The sequence below is a fragment of the Phyllobates terribilis genome, unplaced genomic scaffold (genome assembly GCF_046119375.1).
Source record: "Phyllobates terribilis strain yellow unplaced genomic scaffold, ASM4611937v1 Scaffold_4__5_contigs__length_816908805, whole genome shotgun sequence".
NCBI classification, from domain to species: Eukaryota; Metazoa; Chordata; class Amphibia; order Anura; family Dendrobatidae; genus Phyllobates; species Phyllobates terribilis.
In genome coordinates this window covers 686,014,518-686,028,263 of record NW_027362764.1, presented here as the reverse complement: position 1 = coordinate 686,028,263, position 13,746 = coordinate 686,014,518, and the positions used below count along the sequence as shown (strand labels likewise).

Sequence of the window (13,746 nt, the reverse complement as noted above, 5' to 3'; positions counted from 1 at the left end):
ATTTTTTTTCGGCTTCATTGTGCAGTAAAAATGATTTGAGAACATGGTTCTTCATGTGAGTATGATACCAAATTTGTATAGTTTTTATATACAGTACAGACCAAAAGTTTGGACACACCTAATTTAAAGATTTTTCTGTATTTTCATGGTTTGCATTTAGTTGGACCATCATTTATTTTTCAACAGGACAATGACCCCAAATACACCTCCAGGCTGTGTAAGGGCTATTTGACCAAGAAGGAGAGCGATGGGATGCTACACCAGATGACCTGGCCTCCACAGTCACCAGACCTGAACCCAATTGAGATGGGTTGGGGTGAGCTGGACCGCAGAGTGAAGGCAAAAGGGCCAACAAGTGCTAAGCATCTCTGGGAACTCCTTCAAGATTGTTGGAAGACCATTTCCGGTGACTACCTCTTGAAGCTCATCAAGAGAATGCCAAGAGTGTGCAAAGCAGCCATCAAAGCAAAAGGTGGCTACTTTGAAGAACCTAGAATATAAGACATATTTTCAGTTGTTTTACACTTTTTTTGTTAAGTATATAATTCCACATGTGTTAATTCATAGTTTTGATGCCTTCAGTGTGAATGTACAATTTTCATAGTCATGAAAATACAGAAAAATCTTTAAATGAGAAGGTGTGTCCAAACTTTTGGTCTGTACTGTACATTTTAGTAATTCAAGAACTGTAGAACCTTGTGGAAAAAAAATGTAGTTTCATGTCACTATTTTCTGAGATCTCTATTTTTTTCTCCTCTCGATGGACCTATGAGAGATTGCTTTTATTTTTGTATTGCGAGCTGACATTTTTAAGGACATTATTTTGGGGAGCAATCAATGTTTTAATTGCTTTTTACTGCCTTTCTTGGGAGAGGGTGATGTGATCAAAAACGGCCATTGTGTTTTCTTGAGCTTTCTTTTCCTGCTCACTCCCTGCAGAAGCACGTACGCACGTGGACAGATCCCTTTGTCCCCAAGCAACTTCACCACCACCTTGTGGGAGAGTCTCCTGTAACGAAGTTACTAGGGTCCTAGAGCCTTAACCCCTTCGCGGCCTTGGGATTTTCCATTTTTGCATTTTCATTTTTTGCTCCCCTTGTTCCCAGAGCCATAGCGTTTTTATTTTTTGGGCAATATGGCCACATGAGGGCTTATTTTTTGCGGGACGAGTTGTACTTTTAAACGCCATTAGTAGTTTTACCATATCGTGTACTGGAAAACGTGAAAAAAATTCCAAGTGCGGTGAAATTGCAAAAAAAAATGCAATTCCACAGTTGTTTTTTCTTTCCACGTTCACTGGATGCTGACCTGCCATTATTAACTGCCATTAAAACTGACGTGCCATTATTATTCTCCAGGTCAGTACGAGTTCATAGACATGAAACATGTATAGGTTTTTTTTTATTTAAGTGGTGAAAAAAAAAGTTTGCTAAAAAAATAAAATAAAAAAAAAAATGGTGCCATTTTCCGAGACCCGTAGCGTCTCCATTTTTCGGGATCTGGGGCCAGGTGAGGGCTTATTTTTGCGCGCTGGGCTGACGTTTTTATTGATACCATTTTGGGGTAGATACAATGTTTTGATCGCCCGTTATTGCATTTTACTGCAATGTTGTGGCGACCAAATAAACGTAATTCTGGAGTTTGGAATTTTTTTCTCATTACGCCGTTTACCGATTGGATTAATTCTTTTTTTATATTGATACATCGGGCAATTCTGAATGCGGTGGTACCAAATATGTGTATATGGGGTTTATTTTTTATTATTTTATTTTGAATGGGGCAAAAGGGGGGTGATTTAAACTTTTATATTTTTTTAATTGTTTTAATATTTTTAAAAACATTTTTTTTTTACTTTTTGCATGCTTCTATAGTCTCCATAGGAGACTAGAAGCAGCAACTGTCTGATCTCCTCTGCTATATAGAGGTGATGAACAGATCACCTCTATGTAGCAGAAATGCTCCTGTGCTATGAGCGCTCATAGCAATCTTTACTTGACAACCACTGGGGTCTGCTACAGACCGAGGGTTGTCATGCCCACCCATCACGTCACGGGGTCACCAGTGGGCGGGGTGAGTGACGCGCTTCCGGCGGGCGATGTTAAATGCCGCTGTCAGAGATTGACAGTGGCATTTAACATGTTAACAGCTGCTGGTGGATCGCGATTCCACCCGCGGCTGTTGCGGGCACATGTCAGCTGTAATAATCAGCTGACGTGCCCGGTTCAGTGCGGGCTCACCGCCGGAGCCCTCACTGAACCGGGGGCGATGGCCTGGGGCGTACTAATACGCCCTGGGCCATTAAGGGGTTAAAAGATCAGGGACCCAAGCCCCAAAGTTTATGTATCCCCATATTACATCATCTTCTACCACCACTTAAAATTATACATACATCAGAGGCGGATCTAGGTAATTTGGGACTGGGGCAAGAATTCAGTTTGGTGCCCCATCCTATATACAACTCAAGCAATTTGAGTAGACATTATAGGACCATTCACGATCTTCACACTTACAGTCACATGCCAACTCTATGCTCTTCCTGATTTTCTCAATGTTCCATGAAATACTGCAGTCCTTTGCTTCATTAACAGAAGCCGAAAGATAAGCTAGTTGACAAGTGACCGTAAGTATGAAAATTGCTATGAGTGATCATGTGATGACAGCTCGAACTGGTAAGCAGAGCCAAATCCTGTGAGTGAGTTAATTACACGCTGTTAGGATTTACAGTAGTATGCTACATTGCTTAATTTTATCATTAAATGAGTTGTCCAGGTTTGTGATAAAAGGGTGCAGTCACTGTATGTGACTGCAGACTTCTAAATCTTCACAGAGTGCGTACCACAAGCTGTCAGGATTCTCCTGTGGCGATGGCAAGGGCGGCCAATTATGTGACCGCAAGTATGAGATTTACATACTTCCGGCCACATTTCGAATACACAAAGGTGGCTTCTCTCAATACAAGTGCATTAAGCGAGGCAGCACACATCTAGTCATAACATGATCGCATGTATCCAAATTGCATATTTGCAGTCATGTGACTTGTCTCTGGCACTGCAGTGCGCTTGTTGTGAGGATTCAGAAGTCTGTCATCAAATAGGGTGGTTGCAAACGTTTGACACAAACCTGGACAACCCCTTTAATACTTGTAACATATATTCAAATGTATTAACTTGTCACACCGCACAATACTTTATTAACATAGCCATTTATCACATAATCTGACACGTTTTGGCTTATTACATGAGTGGACAATTAGAACCAAAAAGAACACAGAAATATATCACTAGAACCCCTATCACTACAGAAATACAACATTGCAACCCCATCAGTACAGAAATACATCACCAAAACCCCAATCAGTACATGAATGCATCACCAGAACCACCACAGTACATGAAATATATCACCAGAACCACCATCAGTACATGCATACAGCATCAAAACCAACATCAGTACATGCATACAGCATCAAAACTACCATCAGTACATGAATACAGAACCAGAACCACCTTCAGTACAGGAATACAGCACCAGAACCACAATGATTACAAAAATACATAATAAAAGCCATCATCAGTACATAAATACATCACCAGAACCACCATGACTACAGAAATACATCATCAGCACCACCATCAGTACATGAATACAGCACCACAACCACCAGCAGTATATTCATATAACATCAAAACCACCATCAGTACATGATCCCATCACCACCACTACCATAAGTACATGAATACATCACCAAAAGCACAAGCAGTACATGAATGCATCATTAGAAACACTATTAGTATACGAATATATCACCAAGCTTACTACAGTAATCAATTGAAATGTCAGGTCAGCCCCATATACAATTTTATCGCATGAAACTACAATTCCCAGAATATCCATGTTGCCCAGACGCTATGATGGCTTTTCATATCCACAGCCTGTCTCTGCAGACTTCAAATATTTGCCCCTGCAGCCTCTCCGCTCCATGCATCAGATTCTCCTGTCTGCCTTATTATTTCAGTGCCTTAGCAAGAAAACACATCAATTCTCACCAGCTCCTGCCTTCCACTGGGGTTATCTCCTAGGAAGCCATTTGGGTAACTTACAAAAACTTCTTTGCAGAAAAAGACGTTACTTCCGCGGACCCTTGATAGGCATCTGGCATCTAAAACCTTCCCCTGGGCACCTGCTGAAAGCGTGGCCCCTTCATGCCCCGGGATGAATTTAACAGCATTATTTCCAAACGGCGGGCTGTGAGATCAATAAGCACTCCTAACCGCGTCAAGGAGCTCAGTGTTAGACCTGCATGAAGGGAATGGGGAGCAGGGTAGTATCATAAGCTGCCAACTAGCTCAGAGGCCTTGGGGGGCTTGGGGCTTCCATCCTGTAAGTTATGTAAGGTTGGTGTCCAGCAAGGCACCGTTCCATGCTAGCCGAACAAAATGTCATCAAAATAGTCTACAGCTCCCGGTGTTCCAAGGAGGTCTCCCAACGAAGTACTGTCTGAGCCCAGCCATGCTTTGCTTTCAAGATCGGATGAGACCGGACGTATCCAAGGTGGTATGGCCAGTAGACGCTGCTAAGCCCATTGCCCGGCCAGCATTCCTCAGGATCGCGTGGTGGCGAGCAATCTGGCGGGCTCCGAAGGGTCCATGCAAGGGCTGTGCCGTCCCTACAGGTGTGGATTGTTGAGCAGGTGAACTCGTTTGCTACTTTTGCCACAAGGTAGGCCACACCACACGGATCTGTCCTTTAAACAGGCAAACCCTGGGGCCAAGGGCCGACACCCAAGAGTAGATCCACCAGGCCCATCGAGCTGGTACGACCGGTTTGTAGGAGGGAGGCCTTTCCTGTCCATTGTGCTGGATGGCATAGCAACACCTGCATTACTGGACACTGAGTCACAGGTAAGCATCATACCTCATGTCCTCTACAAAAGGTACTGGTCCATAGATGAACTCCACCCGCCAGCCCCAAACCTCTCTGTGTATGCCTCTAATGGCCTTCCTCTTAACCTAGTCGGGGTTAAGGACGTGACAGTGAAGGTGGGAAGAGTGGAATTAAAGGACCAAGGACTGATTGTAATAGAGTCTAACCCTGGTGATACGAACCCATATATGATACTTGGTACAAATGTTGTTGGTAACTGTTTGGGAGAAGTGTTGTTTTTACTCCAACAGATTGCTGACACTGCCAAACCAGGGCAGAGGAAGGTGCTCCAGAGAGAGATTCGAGCCCTCCTGTACCAGCAACAGGTAAAACTAACAGGTGTTGAGATTGGTAATGTACGGGTGACAGACCCGATACCCATTGTGATTCCCCCAATGAGTGAAATGCTGATTTGGTGTAGGGCAGCAATAGGTCTCAAGGGACAGAACTACCAGGCGGTAGTAGAGCCCATTAACTCAGAGCACAGACCTACACTCCTAACTGCTAGAGGTGTAGTTGATGTGCGCAATGGAAGGGTACCCGTACGTCTCCTAAATTGTGGGGAGGAGGGAGTCAAATTGCCATGATACGCCATTGTTGCCAGGTTGTATACTGTGGATAATAATGCCATACACACAGTGGAATCCTTGACCCCACCAGATACAGTGGAGGACAATGACTCCAAAACCCAGCTGGAGGAATGGTGTCAACAGCTCCATGTTGGAACTGACGCCACTCCTGTCCATCAAAAACACGGTGTTTACAGAGTGGTTCAGGAATATGAACAGGTGTTTAGTAAACATTCACTTGATTTTGGAAGGGTCAAAGGAGTACAACACCACATACCCACAGGTAACCATCCACCCATTAAGGAGCGTTACAGACCCATACCACCAGCACATTACCAAAAGGCAAAAGAAATGTTGCATGACATGAAAAAGGCAGGGGTAGTAAGGGATAGCTGTAGCCCCTGGCAGCTCCCCTGGTTCTGGTCCGAAAGAAGGACGGTAGCATGAGGATTTGTGTAGATTATAGACAAATTAATCGAATAACACATAAGGATGCATACCCTTTGCCCCGTATAGAGGAATCCCTGGCTGCACTAAAATCTGCCAATTATTTCTCTACATTGGATCTCACTAGCGGGTACTGGCAAGTCTTTGTTGCTGAAGAAGACCGGGAGAAGACAGCCTTCACCACCCCGATGGGATTATGTGAGTTCAACAGCATGCCATTTGGACTCTGCAATGCACCCGGAACGTTCCAGAGGTTGATGGAGTGTTGCTTGGGACACCGGAACTTTGAGACAGTGCTGCTATACCTGGATGACGTTATCGTGTACTCGAGGACGTATGAAGACCATCTAAAGCACCTGGTGGAGGTATTTGAGGCATTGTCCCGGTATGGGATGAAACTAAAACCTTCCAAGTGCCACCTGCTCAAACAGAAGGTTCAGTACCTGGGACACGTGGTCAGCTCAGAGTGAGTAGCACCAGACCCAGAGAAGGTCACTGCCATCCAGAAGTGGCCTGAACCAAGGAACATCAAAGAAGTACGTCAATTTCTGGGACTGGTCGGGTACTACAGGAGGTTCATTAAGGACTACACCAAAAAGGCTGCACCTTTACAAGATCTCCCGGTAGGACAGTCCAAAAGAGGTAAAAGTCCCCCATTCCAGTGGGGCAAAGAACAGACTGAGTCCTTTGCAGTAATGAAAGAAGCCCTAACCGGTGAGGAAATCCTGGCTTACTCCGACTACAGCCAACCTTTCCTGTTATACACAGATACCAGGAATGAGGGACTGGGAGCTGTGTTGTCCCAGAAGCAAAACGGCAGAGAAAAGGTAATTGCCTATGCCAGAAGGAAGCTTTGCCCTACTGAGAGGAACCCGGGGAATTACTGTTCCTTCAAGCTGGAGTTCCTGGCCTTGGTCTGGGCTATCACTGAAAGATTCAAGCATTACCTAACCTCAGCTAAATTTACAGCCTTTACCGACAATAACCCCTTGACACACCTGGAGACAGCCAGGTTGGGAGCCATGGAACAGCGTTGGGTGGCCAGATTGTCGAATTATTAGTTCACAATCAAGTACTGGGCCGGTCACAAGAACATGAATGCTGGTGCCCTGTCAAGAATGCCCCACCAGTAGGACACCGAGGATGAAGTGGATGATCTAGAAGAAATTGAATTACCTGCTTTCCACAGAAATGGAATGGTCCACGAGCAACACACCTCCAGAAGACGTCATGGTAAGACGCTAAACCCTTTACCTCATCACAGCTGGAAGGAGACCCAGGACAGTGACCCGGTTGTCAGCCTCATCAAAGGACTGATAACCCAAGAAGGTTCTCACCTGGAGAAGAATGCTCCTCCACAAGCCAAACAACTCTGGAATGAGAGAAGCCGGCTGTTCATGTACAGAGAAAAGCTGTGCAGGAGGTACGTCAACCCTAGAACCCATGAGATGGTGTGGCAGATTGTAGTGCCCAGGACGGATATCCAGATGGTGCTAGAGGCCTACCATGACCAAGCAGGTCATTTTGGCTGGAAGAAGCTGGACACCCTGCTGAAGGATCGGTTCTATTGGGTTGCAATGCGGAGTTCCATAGAAAGGTGGTGCCGGAATTGTGGGCCCTGTAGCCTCAGAAGGAAAGACTACGGAAGCCAGAAAGCACCCTTGCAGCCCATCAAGACAACCCAACCCCTGGAGATTGTCGCTCTGGATCACTTTAAACTGTCACCCAGCAGATCAGGCTATTCCTATGCCCTGACCATGGTGGATAACTATTTCCGGTTCTTGGTGGTAGCCCCTGTCAAGGATCTGACAGCAGAAACTGCAGCAAGAACGTTCCAAGCCTACTTCTGCAGGCCCCACGGATATCCGGACAAGGTGCTAACAGATCAAGGCCCTGCCTTTGAAGCTGAGCTGTTTAAAGAATTCTGTCACCTGTATGGATGCAAGAAGATCCGGACTACACCATATCATCCCCAGACCAACGGTATGTGCGAGAAAATGAATAACATCGTCATTGACCTGTTAAAAACCATACTTTTGGAAGAGAGGAATCAGTGGCCAGAAAAGCTACCTGACCTAGTGGACCTGTATAACCACATACCTGTGAGTTCTACTAATTGTACACCAGGGTACCTCATGAGAGCAAGACCTGGAAAATTGCCCATGGACCTGGAACTCGAAGTGGTAGAACCTGCTGCAGATATGTCCACTGAAGACTGGGACACAAATCGGCAAGAGCAGTACAGGAAAGTACAGGCCTGTGTTGAAGATAGCCTAAACAAAGTCAGGGAAAGACAGGAAGACCAGTATAACAGGCATGCACCAGCAGAACCCTTGGCACCCGGAGAAATAGTGCTAAAGCGGAAAAGAAGAGGTCACAAGCTCGATGATCAGTGGGAAAGAGAGCCCTACACAGTGTTAAATTCCAGATTTGACAAGACATGATCAGGCCTGATCAGCAAGGATGGAGGTAGGACAACCACAACAGTCTCAAGAGACCACTTGAAATTGTGCCCAGGTCTACTGAAGACACAGGAGGAAGAAGTACCTCTTATAATACCGGAAAAACCCAAGGAAGATGTAGTTCATACAGTTCTAGCAGACTTCCCCGCGGACTGGCCTCAACTCGATGGAGCAGTTATCCTACCAGTGATACACTTCTGTCAGCCACCAGAAGAACCTCCACCACAAGAAGAACCTGTGAACACCCTAGAAGAACCTGCTCAGGAACAGGAAGAGTCCCCAGTAAGAGGAGGATCACCAGTTGAAGCAGAACCTGAGGGTCCAGTAAACAGTGCACTTGCCAGTCCTATAGAGATGTTGAGGCAGTTCTATAACTTACCCACACGTAGACCTGATAGGTTAGCGGATAGTGCATGCACAGACACCAGTATCACCCCAGTGCTACGTAGATCCACACGCAGCACACAAGGCCAAATCCCTGCCAGGTATCGGGAATAAAGTACAAAATGCCTGCAGTGTAAATAGTTACCCAGTTGGGTATTGCCTACTGTTATTTATTGTGCGAACTGGAAAATTTATGTGTTCATTTAGTTACCCGTGAGGGTATAAAGACTGTAGGTTACGGACGGTGAATTACCGAAAAACTTTCCGTTGTACATAGTTGCACTTATTAAAGTGCCCCCTATTGGTTTTATGTCAAAAGACCACTGAACAAAAACCCGTTTGGCGTGGCCGAAGACGTGGTCCAACACCTGGATCACTTATGCCCTGTAGCCACGCCCAGGGCCTATGTTGAGGGTTTTCAGGCGGGTCCCTCATGCTACTCAAGTTGCACCTTCACCAGTGAGATGGACACCTGGTTATGGGACTCACTGTAACTTTCATATATATTATTGTTATTGTAATTGTTGTTGTTACCTGTTTACAAAATTGCTTCAGTCCAGGAGTACTGAATTGTTCTAGGGGGGAATGTGGCACCCAGCTATACACAGGTACCACAGGACCCAAAAGGGTGCATGGATGGACTTCTCCACAAGAGGCCTTCATTACATAACAGACACCTCCACCCTTCCACCTCATACCACCAGAGGGAGCCCTGCTAGGGATATATATACGGAGGGTGGAGTTAGGTAGAGAGAGAGTGTGCTGACACTTAGATCAGTAAAGAAGCAGCACGTGAGCTGCTGTGTGTTGAGGGCCCCGAGTGTGGCCGGAGGCAAGGAGAGAGGAGTTAAGGGGGCAGAGGAGCATCTGAAACTCACCCCAGGACACAAGCCGGATACCAGGTCCGCGCCTACAGGGTCCTCTACACCCAGTAGGGACAACTGGCATACTAGGAGGATTCCAGACCCCTGGTCAACCTAAAGCTATCATAATTTTACAGAACTAGGAACAACGAAGGCCCCAGCGTCCTGGGATAGTGGTAGCCAGAGAAAAGTTCTATTACCAAGCAGACAGGTGAGAGAGTGAAACAGCATAGAAGCTAGGCCTAGTTCCAGGCTGGCCAGAAGCTTTAGGGAGAGGAGGAAACGGACCAGGAGGCCTAATACACGCTCACTGGGGAGAGTCCTGAAGTGCACCCTCCTAATAGGTACGCTGGACCATACCTGCCGTTACACCAGTAAAGGTACTGAAGCGAATCCCCTGTGTGCATGTCCGTCATTCCCCCTGACCCGACCGGGCCACCTCTCACCTGCATCCCTTCCATCATCCCTGCCCTGGGGGCCCGCTCCACCTGTGGGGAGCAGAAACATCCCAGCTGCCATCCCATCACCCCCGGAGGTCTGCAACAGCGCTGGTACCCATTACCAGGACCCACAGGTGGCATCACGAGACAAACTGTTAACAAAACCCCTTTTAAAGAGTGACCTCAGAGTACGGGCCCGGGAGCCGTCTGCGGTGACATCCCACAGAAGGTAAAGGCCTGGGTACCGAGTCTCCCCAATATCCCCCTGGGCGAGTCACACACGTGCTCGCATGTGACAACACCCCCTATTTCCCCCTGCAACCTCTCCATCACCATGCGTCAGACTCTCCTGCCTGTCTTATTATTTCAGAACCCTAACAGGAATCACATCCCCCTCCCCAATTCCTTCCCGCACCTTCCTTGCACTGAGGTTAGCTCTTGGGCATCCATCTGGCTTGGTTACACAAGCTTCTTTGCAGAGAAACATGTTACTTCTGCTGGCCCTCGCTAGGCGGTCGGCATCCAAAACCTTCCCCTGGGCACCTGCTGAAAGCCTGGCCCCTTCACGGCCCCGGCTGCTTTTAACGCCATCATTTTCACACGGCGAGCTGCGGGGTCAATAAGCACTCCTAGCCGTGTCAAGGAGCTCGGTGTCAGGCCTGCGTGAAGGCGGAAGGGTAGCGTTCTTAGCTGCCAACTGGCTCAGAGGCCTTGGGGCTTCCATCATTTAAGTTACTTAAGGTCGGTGTCCGGCAAGGCGCCGTTCCATGATAGCCGAGCTGGGGAGTAGGGCAAAACGTCATCAAAATGCTCTCCAGCACCAGCTGTTCCCAGGAGGTCTCGCATCCAAGTACTGTCCGAGCCCAGCCCTGCTTTGCTTCTGAGATCAGGCGTATCCAAGGTGGTATGGCCAGTAGACGCTGCTCAGTCCATCGCCCGGACAGCCTTTCTCAGGATCGCTTGGTGGCGAGCAATCTGGCCGTGACGGGGCGGCCTCCGAAGGGTCCATGCAAAGGCTGTGCCGTCCCTACAGGTGTGGTTTGTTTAGCAGTGAATCACCCGCCGCATCAGGTGTCTTCAAAAATGGCTCGGTGCAGGGTTTCCTGCAGGCTAAACCCTTCATCGCAGGAATGTGACAGAAAGAGCAAGCTGGACCCGTAACTTGGGGGCGGAGCGAGACGTCCAGGGGTGAATGAAGGAAGAGGGTGAGATGGTTGCCAGTGACTATGACCTGCTCTTCGAGGGGGGGGGGTCGTGTTGCCTGCAAAGGTCTTCTGCTTGGGGTTACCGGTGGTTGCCTCCAGCCACGCGGGAGACGCTGGTCCTGGTGAAAAGGAGCCTAGTATTAAAAGTAAAAAAGCAACAATGCTGGAGGCCCACGGTGATCAGAAGGATGCTGGTATTTTGCAGAGATGAAATAGCGCAAGAGAGAAAGCAAATGAAAAAAAGAAAGGAGAATGTGTGCACTTGTGAAAGGGAATGGAAAAAAGGCATAGAAGAGAGTGCCCCCTGCTGGTGGAAGGAAGGAAAAAGCAAAAGCCTAGAGCACCTGGTATTCCCATGCAGTCTCCCATCCAAGTACTAACCAGGCCCAACACTGCTTAGCTTCCAAGATCAGATGTGTTCAGGGTGCTGTGGTCGTAGGCAGAGACAAGCCTCTCGCTTGCTGCTTTTCTACTCTGACGTCTGGCTGCCGGCTGCCCTTTCCAGTGCTCAGCAAGACCAGGTCCTTTTGTGCTTTCCCTTCTCTTCAATATTTTTGCTGGCTTCCTTAAAAGGTCTTGTAGACAGAACGCCCCACTCAGAGCCACTGAGCTCACTGATCGGCTGCAGCGCTGTCGACGGAACGTCAGCTTCACGGCCAATGCCACAGGCCGGGAGCAGAGGCGAGACTCACCGGTAGACCCGGGTAGGGTGAGTAGAGCGCAGTTAGTTGCTTTCTAATAGCCTGAGGCGGGGATTAACTTTTAATGAAAGGGAACAATCCCTTTGACTGTCTGCAGCGCGCCACACCAAGGAAGCGCACTCTCACACACAAGCCAGCATGCACACGAGCTCGCACGTGACAACACCCCCTATCTGCCCCTACAACCTCTCCGTCACCATGAGTCAGACTCTCCTGCCTGTTTTATGATTTCAGGGCCCTAGCAGGAATCACCCCCTCCCCAATTCCTTCCGCACCTTCCTTGCACTGAGGTTAGCTCTTGGGCATCCATCTGGCTTGGTTACACAAGCTTCTTTGCAGAGAAACATGTTACTTCTGCTGGCCCGCGCTAGACGGCCAGCATCCAAAACCTTCCCCTGGGCACCTGCTGAAAGCCTGGCCCATTCACGGCCCCGGGTGCTTTTAACGCCATAATTTCCACACGGTGAGCTGCGTGGTCAATAAGCACTCCTAGTCGTGGCAAGGAGCTCGGTGTCAGGCCTGCGTGAAGGCGGCGGGGTAGCGTACTTAGCTGCCAACTGGCTCAGAGGCCTTGGGGCTTCCATCATCTAAGTTACTTAAGGTCGGTGTCCGGCAAGGCGCCGTTCCATGCTAGCCGAGCTGGGCAGTAGGGCAAAGCGTCATCAAAATGGTCTACAGCACCCAGTGTTCCCAGGAGGTCTCCCATCCAAGTACTATCCGAGCCAAGCCCTGCTTTGCTTCTGAGATCAGATGTATCGAAGGTGGTATTGCCAGTAGACTCTGCTTAGTCCATCGCCCGGCCAGCCTTTCTCAGGATCGCGTGGTGGCGAGCAATCTGGCCGTGCCGGGGCGGGCTCCGAAGGGGCCATGCAAAGGCTGTGCCATCCCTACAGGTGTGGTTTGTTTAGCAGTGAATCACTCGCCGCATCAGGTGTTTTCAAAAATGGCTCGGCGCAGGGTCTCCTGCAGGCTAAACCCTTCATCGCGGGAATGTGACAGAAAGAGCAAGCTGGACCTGCAACTTGGGGGCGGAGCGAGACGTCCAGGGGTGAATGAAGGAAGAGGGTGAGATGGTTGCCAGTGACTTTGAGCTGCTCTTCGGGGGGGGTCGTGTTGCCTGCAAAGGTCTTCTGCTTGGGGTTACCGGTGGTTGCCTCCAGCCACGCGGGAGATGCTGGTCCTGGTGAAAAGGAGCCTAGTATTAAAAGTAAATAAGCAACAATGCTGGAGGCCCACGGTGATCAGTAGGATGCTGGTATTTTGCAGAGATGAAATAGCGCAAGAGAGAAAGCAAATGAAAAAAAGAAAGGAGAATGAATGTGTGCACTTGTGAAAGGGAATGGAAAAAAGGCATAGAAGAGAGTGCCCCCTGCTGGTGGAAGGAAAAAGCAATATCCTAGAGCACCTGGTATTCCCAGGCGGTCTCCTATCCAGGTACTAACCAGGCCCCACACTGCTTAGCTTCCGAGATCAGACGAGATCGGGCATGCTCAGGGTGGTGTGGCTGTAGGCAGAGACAAGCCTCTCACTTGCTGCTTTTCTACTTTGACGTCCGGCTGCCAGCTACCCTTTCCACCGCTCAGCAAGACCCGGTCCTTTTGTGCTTTCCCTTCTCTTCAATTTTTTTGCTGGCTTCCTTAAAAGATTTTGTAGACAGAACACCCCACTCAGAGCCGCTGAGCTCACTGATCGGCTGCAGCGCTGTCGACGGAACGTCCGCTTCACGGCCAATGCCACAGGCCAGGAGCAGAG

The 13,746-nt window shown here is 48.5% G+C and overlaps 2 pseudogenes; both read right to left on the bottom strand.

Moving 5' to 3' along the window:
• Positions 1 to 4,449: 4,449 nt before the first annotated feature.
• Positions 4,450 to 4,569, bottom strand: LOC141270269 (5S ribosomal RNA; annotated as a pseudogene).
• Positions 4,570 to 13,387: 8,818 nt separating this feature from the next.
• Positions 13,388 to 13,506, bottom strand: LOC141268441 (5S ribosomal RNA; annotated as a pseudogene).
• Positions 13,507 to 13,746: the final 240 nt, after the last annotated feature.